The sequence below is a fragment of the Procambarus clarkii genome, chromosome 35, assembly GCF_040958095.1.
Source record: "Procambarus clarkii isolate CNS0578487 chromosome 35, FALCON_Pclarkii_2.0, whole genome shotgun sequence".
NCBI classification, from domain to species: Eukaryota; Metazoa; Arthropoda; class Malacostraca; order Decapoda; family Cambaridae; genus Procambarus; species Procambarus clarkii.
Window position 1 is genome coordinate 41327151 of NC_091184.1, and position 8357 is coordinate 41335507.

An 8357-nucleotide genomic window follows, 5' to 3' on the forward strand; every position below is an offset into this window, starting at 1 on the left:
CAACAGTGATCTGATGTTATGTCATGTGTTTAATCCAATGGAGGCAGGTGTCATTATGGCGAGCTTTGATTGGTCCGATTGAGGCAAAGAATGCTAGGGAAGAGAGACGTAATGAGGGCAGCCAGGGAGAGAGGGCCTGAGGATGGCAGCAGGTGTAGGAGGACCTCATGCTGGCAGCAGGTGTGGGAGGACCTCATGTAGGCAGCAGGTGTGGGAGAACCTCATGCTGGTAGCAGGTGTGGGAGAACCTCATGCAGGCAGCTGAGGAGAGAGCCCAGCAAACACTTTTAGGTTGTCACAACGTACCAGGAAAGTTTTTGAAAGCAGAGGCAACGTTTGTTTTCACGTATTAGCTACGTTATTGTGTGGAGTTATTACGTTGTTTTGTCTTTGCTCGGAGTCTGGATAGATTATAGAGCTTTCCATCAGATCTTGTACGGAGATAGATGCCTTTTGTGGTTGTTTCAAAGGCATGCTTGACGAGGATCGCGAAGAAGATGCCGAACAGGGTTGGAGCAAGAACACACCCTTGTGTTAAACAGGGGTGTGTTCGAAATAAAAAAAAAAGCACTGCCAGTATTGGATCTATTTGTATAAGTGAAGGTTCATACACGGAGGATGACAAAGAAATTAGTGAAATCCTAAAAAAAAAATTGAGGACATGCTTAGTACTCCAAAAAACTGCATGAAAGTGGAAGATCCAGACAACTTCTTTATGCGTGATATCCAAACTCCTGCAAATATAACTGATATCAACACGAGCATGGCAGATTTTGAAAGGGAAATTGAGAACATGCCCATGCACTCAGCATGGATATATACCATACTCCATACTCATGGATTCAATTTTTATAAAGAAATGCAAGGTGCCAGTAGCACAGGCACTTAGTATAGTGTGGAGGAAGCGCGTGGACACAGGGAAGATACCAGATGTGCTTAAATCAGCAGACATAGCCCCTTTACACAAAGGAGTGAGCAAAGCATTGGCAAAGAATTATAGACCAGTTGCACTAACATCCCACATAATAAAAGTATTTGAGAGAGTGATCAGGAACCAGATCACAAGTTTCATGGAAATCAATGTCCTCCACAACCCAGGCCAACATGGATTTAAAGCGAGGAGATCATGCCTCTCACAGCTACTTGACCATTACGACAAGTTCACTGAGGCATTAAAAGGAGAACAGGATGCAGATGTGGTATTCACGGACTTTGCGAGGCATTCGATAAATGTGACCATGTAGTGATAGCACACAAAATGAGGTCAATGGGAATAACTGGTAAAGTAGGACGCTGCATACTCAGTTTTCTGTCGAACAGAACACAAAGAGCAACAGTCAATCATATAAAAATTGAGTCCAAGCGCAGTTAATTGCTCTGTACCTCAGGGTACAGTCCTTGCACCACTGCTTTCCCTTATTCTCATATCAGATATAGACTCAAATACAAGTCACAGCTTCGTATCATCATTTGCAGATGACAAAACATGAAAATGACCTCTGTTGAAGACATTGAAAAACTTCAAGCAGATATTAATGAAGTTTTCGACTGGGCAGCATACAATAACAAGATGTTTAACAGTGATCAGTTCCAGGTACTCAGGTACGGTAAAAATGAGGAACTTAAACATAATACAGGGTACAAAACACAATCAAATATGCCCCCTAGTAGGAAAACAGCATGTGAAGGATTGGGGAATTATGATGTCTGACGACCTAACGTTTAGGGAGCAAAACCAAGCAAATATTGCGCCAGCCAGAAAAAATGATGGGATGGATTACGAGAACTTTAAAATCCAGGGATCCCATCACAATGGTTGTACTCATGAAATCACTTGTGCAGTCCCGTCTTGAGTACTGACCAGTAGTCGCTTTCCCTTTCAGAGCAGGAGAGACTGCTGAAATAGAGGAAATACAGAGAGCATAAACGGCATACATTGACACGATAAAGCACCTAAAATATTGGGATCATCTCAAAGCTCTCCAAATGTACTCCTTAGAAAGGAGACGAGAGATATATCAAAAAATATATACGTGGAAAATACTGAAGGGCCAGGTTCCAAATCTACACAATAAAATAACAACCTACTAAATTGAACGATATGGAAGAAAATGCAGAATAGAATCTGTATAGAACAGAATAGAACACTGTATAAGCATCAGAGGTACACGGTTATTCAACATCCTCCCAGTGAGCATAAGAAATATTGCCGGAACAACGGGGTGGATATGTGGGCCTGCGGGCCGCTCCTAGCAACAGCCTTGTGGACCAAACTCTTACAAGTCAAGCCTCGCCTTGGGCCGGGCTTGGAGAGTAGAAGAACTCCCAGAACCCCATCAAGCAGGATATAAAGAATATTCCTATCCTCAAGTATCCTCAAGTACATGCTTTCATCCTCAAGTATATCCTACCATCCTCAAGTACATCATGCCATACTCCAGTACATGCTACCATCTTCAAGTACACCTTACCATCCTCAAGCACATTCTACCATACCCAAGTACATCCTACCATACTCAAGTACATCTTACCATACTAAAGTACATCCTTCTATTCTCAAGTAAATCCTACCATCCACATATATATCCTACTATCCTTAAGTACATTCTACCATCATGAAGTACACACTACCATCATCAAGTTCATCCTACGATACTCATGTGCATCCTACCATCGTCAAGTACATCCTACCATCCTCAAGTATATCCTAGCATACTCATGTACATCCTACCATACTCAAGTACATCCTACCATTCGCAAGTACATCCTACCATCCTCACGTATCCATCTTCCATCCTCAAGCACATCCTAAAATCCTCAAGTACATTCTATAATTTTCAAAGACATCCTACCATCCCCAAGTACATCCTATAATCATCAAGTTTATCCTACAATACTCATGTACATCCTATTATTCTCAAGTACATCCTACCATCGTCAAGTACATCCTACCATCTTCAAGTATATCCAACCATCCTCACTTACATCCTACCATCCTCAAGTTCATCCTACAATACTCATGTACACCATACAATCCTCAGGTACATTCCTACCATCCTGAAGTACATCCTGCCATACTCAAGTACATTCTACCATCCTCATATATATCCTACCATCCTTGGGTACACCCTACCATCCTCAAGCACATTCTACCATACTCAAGTAGATTCTACCATCCTGAAGTACACCCTACAGTTTTCAAATAAATCCTGCTATCCTCAAGTACATCCTACCATTCTCAAGAACATCCTACCATCCTCAAGTACACTCTACTATACTCAAGTACATCCAACAATCATCAAACACATTCTATTATACTCAAGTACATCCTACCATACTCAAGTACATCGTGCAATCCTCACTTACACCCTACCAAACTCAAGTACATCCTACCATCCTCAAATACATTATATAATCTTCAAGTACATCCTACCATCCCCAAGTACATCTTACCATCCTCAACTTTATCCTACAATACTTATGTACATCCTACAATACTCATGTACATCCTATTATTCTCAAGAACTTCTTACCATACTCATGTATATCCTACCATCCTCAGGTACATCCTACCATAATCAAGTACATTCTTCCATACTCAAGTACATCCTTCCAAAACTTAAGTACATCCTTCCATCCTCAAGTACATGCTACCATTCTCAAGTACATGCTACCATCCTCAAGTATATCCTACCATCCTCAAGAACATGCTACCATCCTCAAGTACATCCTACCATCCTTAAGTTCACCGTACCATCCTCAAGTACTTCCTTCCATACTCAAGTACATCCTTCTATTATCAAGTACATCCTTCCATTCTCAAGTACATCCGACCATACTCAAGTGCATCTTTCCATACTCAAGAACATCCTACACTTCTCAAGTACATACTCAAGGTAAACTTCTAAAATGGAAGGTGTAGTGAGTGAACTAGTGCTGGCGAGGGAACAATGTGGAGTTCTCAGGGCAGTGTTGGATTCCCTGCGGGAGGAGCTACGACAGATGAAGGAGCTAAGACAGACGAAACAACGTTAAAGGGAAGCAGATGAGGAGAGCAGCAATAGAAAGTCTTCGCCTTGGAATGTCGTAAAGGACATGGGTCTTAAGAAGACTCTGGCAAAGCCGCTGACAGATGTCATAAAGACTTCCAACCTATTCCCCGTTCTGGAAGACGAGTGCTGTAGGGAGACTGCAGTTCGCACGAAAGTCAAGGCAACACAGGAAGCGCAAGTCCATCAAAGTGCTCACAAAGTAAAGGAAGTACCTAAGCAAATTTTGGTTGTGGGAGATTCCCAGGTGAGTTATTTAGATAGAGCTTTTTGTCCCAGAGATAGGGGGACAGATTAAGGGTTAGCTATCCGGGAGCTGGAATTGGCGATATAGTAAATAACATGAATGATATTATGGCTCGAAATGGGAACAAACCCTTTATATGTATCAGTGCAGGTGAACGAGTTAGGAGTGAGGCACTGATACAGAAGTTAAAGACAGCCATAGAATTAGTTAGGAGCAAGGGAGGAATCCCGATCATATGTGGCATTCTTCCAAGAAAGGGAGTTGGAAATGAATGGTTGTTGAAGGCACTTGATATCAATTGCCAGCTGGACAAATATTGTAAATTAAATGCAATATCCTTCATTGATAACTGGGAACACTTTTATGGAAGGAATGACATGTATGCTCAGGATGGGCTGGGGTTGTTGCTGTTGCAAACTCGTTGGAATCTGTGTTTGGATATTTTTTTGGGGGGAGGGGGGTTTAAACTGTTAGTAGAAAGTGGTATGGGAATTAATATGGAAAAAGGAGGTAATAATAGTATGTGTCTGTGGGGAAACAAATTGACAAAATGAACAGGGAAAGAGAAGGGCCTCAAAATAACAATACACTTAGGGTATATTACATGAACAGTAGGAATTTAAGAAACAAAATAAACGATTTAAATGCTCTTGTCTGCACAGAAACAATAGATATTATTGCGCTTACCGAAACATAGATGAATGAAGAAAACAGAGAACTTGTAACACCGGGTGGAGAAGGGTTATCTTGAGATGATTTCGGGGCTTTAGTGTCACCGCGGCCCGGTCCTCGACCAGGCCTCCACCCCAGGAAGCAGCCCGTGACAGCTGACTAACACCCAGGTACTTACTTTACTGTTAGGTAACAGGGGCATAGGGTGAAAGAAACTCTGCCCATTGTTTCTCGCTGGCGCCCGGGACCACAGGATCACAAGTCCAGCGTGCTGTCCGCTCGGCCGACCGGCTCCCTAGGGTAAAGCAAAGTAAATGAAGAAGGAGAAGGGGAGGAGGAAGGGATGAAGGAAAGGAGTGGATGAGGAGGTGGAACATAGATAAGGTTGAGGGGGAACTCGTCAGTCTGCCAACAGGACACGAGGGGCGCGCGGGAAGGGTGAAGGTAGGAGAGGAGAAGGAAGGAGGAGGAGGAGGAGGAGGAGGAGGAAGGAGTAGAGAGTAGCTGATGTTGATTACTCTCTAATATATGCTGCCACCATCCTGCCAGTTCTACCACATTTTCCACTTCTACTAAATAATGGTGAGGTGAAAGAAGGTAGCGCGAGGTACCTCTCACCAGGCCACACCTTCCCTCATTCAGTGGCCCGTGCATCCCTCACTGGTCCACCTTGTTATCTCTCACTTGTTCATCTAGGTATCTCTAGTCTTAACTCTTCTCTAGTTTTACTTGAGAGATCCATATCACTGATCATCTTATAAATACTTTGCCATGGAATATTAATTAAAAAATGAATGAACACAACTCAAGATTGCTATTCAACACTAAGGCAATTATTATACCAAATTATCTCCATTTTAGTCATTTAACACTTAGTTCTAAAACTTTTGAACACTTTATAAAATTACTATTTAACATTGAATTAGTCAACCCAAGAAATCCACCAATCCACCCATCCTCAACCATACAGTGGTTTCCTGGTTCAGGCTACACTCGTCACCACTAAGACACTCCTGGTCAAAACAAGCAATACTCACACTCTAACCTTACGACTCAGATGGATGCACTCTGATGAGTGACAGGCACCCACCAAATTGGCGATTGCCTGAGGAAAGCTCTCTGGTCACCCTCTGTCTGTGCAAGGCTGTCTCTAATTGAATCATCCAGCCTCACCCCAACGTGGGGAAGGCTGGTACTGTAGCATCTTGACTGCCCTTATATGGACTATGACATCCTAGACTGATCCTTACTAACCTCATGTGGGCCCGGCAATACACAAGGCGCTCCTTGTGGAAAAGTACTGCTGTCAGCAGCTTGTGCCAGCCAGTGCCTGCTCCTACCACCTCGCATGCACACACACACACACACACACACACACAACTCACAATTAACATGAAAGAGTACAAAACACTTGCAATGTTACCAACTTTTAGCTGAATATCAAATAATGGATTTACACTATTTCACACAGATAGATAAAATGGACGAGAATCGGGATTAGCAATATATTTGGAAATACAAATATACATTGAAAAAAGGGAAAATTTGAAATGTAGTCTCAAAGAGGGAATTAAAACTGAGCCACACACTTAACCTATATGACTAGAATTAGAGGACAAAGCTAGAAATCTTATTATAGGAGTTATATATTGCACAGAAAGTACATCCACAAGTACATTCTACCATCCTCAAGTACACCACTACCATCCTCAAATATATCCTACTATTATCATGTACACTCTACCACCCTCAAGTACACCCTACTATCCTCAAGTACACCCAACTATCCTCAAGTACACCCTACCATCCTCAAGTACATCCTACCATACTCAAGTATATTTCTAATATCCTCAAGTACCTTACAATAATCAAGTACATCCTACCATTCTTAAATACATCCTACCACACTTAAGAACATCATACCATCCTCACCTACACCCTACCATTCTCACCTACACCCTACCATTCTCACCTACCCTACCACAATCAAATACATTCTAACATCCTCAAGTACATCCTACAATACTCCAGTACATTCTTCAATACTCAAGTACATCCTACCATATTCAAATACATCCTACCATACTTAAGTACATTCTACCACACTCAAGTACATCCAACCATTCTCGAGTACATCCTACAATTTTCAAGTACATCATAAAATAATCAAGTTCATCCTTCATGCTCAAAAACATCCTTCCATTCTCAAGTACATCCTTCTATACTCAAGTACATCCTACCATACTAAAGGACATCCTACCATACCCAAGTACATCCTACCATCCTCAAGTACAGCCTACAAAACTCAAGTAAATTTTACTATACTCAAGTACATTCTACCATACTCAAGTACATCCTACCATTTTCAAATACGTCATGCAATCCTCACGAACACTTTGTTATCTTCAAGTACATCCTACCATCTTCAAGTACACCCAACAGTCCTCAAGTACATTCTACTATCCTCAAGTACATCCTACATCCTTAAAGTAATTCCTACTAAACTCAAGTACATCCTAGCATCCAAAAGTACATCCCTTCATCCTCATGTACATCCTACCATACTCAAGTACACCCTACCATCCTCAGGTACATCCTATCACCCATTAGTAAATCCTAAAATACTCTGGTACATCATTCCATACTCAAGTATTCTATCATCCTCAAGTACATCCTACTATCCTCATGTACAACCTACCATCCTCAAGTACATCCTTCCATCCTCAAGTATATCCTACTATCTTAAAGTACATTCTCCCATCGTCAAGTACATCCTAACATCCTCAAATACATCCTACCATTCTCAAGTACATCCTACCATACTCAAGTACATCATACCATCCTTAAGTACATTCTATCATCCACAAATACATCCTACCATCCTCAAGTACATCCTACTACAAAATAAACTTGAATGAAAAAAATGTTACTTGCCGAAATGTAATAATTTGACAAATGGAGAATAATAATGATGTTTTGACTTTTTTCTCAAGGGTAGAAATGTCTACTTATATATAGTAAGCTCTCTGAAAAACTATATATAAATATCTTTTTTATTTTAAGTATGATGTTTTACATAAACGTCTTCCATTCTATATATATATTTATTTATTTATGTGAGTGTAGTGCAAATCATGTAATGACATCATGAATGATCATGTTTCAATACTTGTTATCATGTTAATCATGTATCATGTTACTTGATCATGTTGATAATGTTGCTGCTGGTGGTAATGTTGATCTTGTGTGATGTTGCCAGACACATATGATGTGGTGGTGACATCTGGCAGCCTAGCTGAGAGCCATATGCCTGTTCAAGCCATCGATGAATTTATCCGGATCACCAAGCCAGGTGAGAAGCCTTAAACTGTATTCCCAACACACCCAAT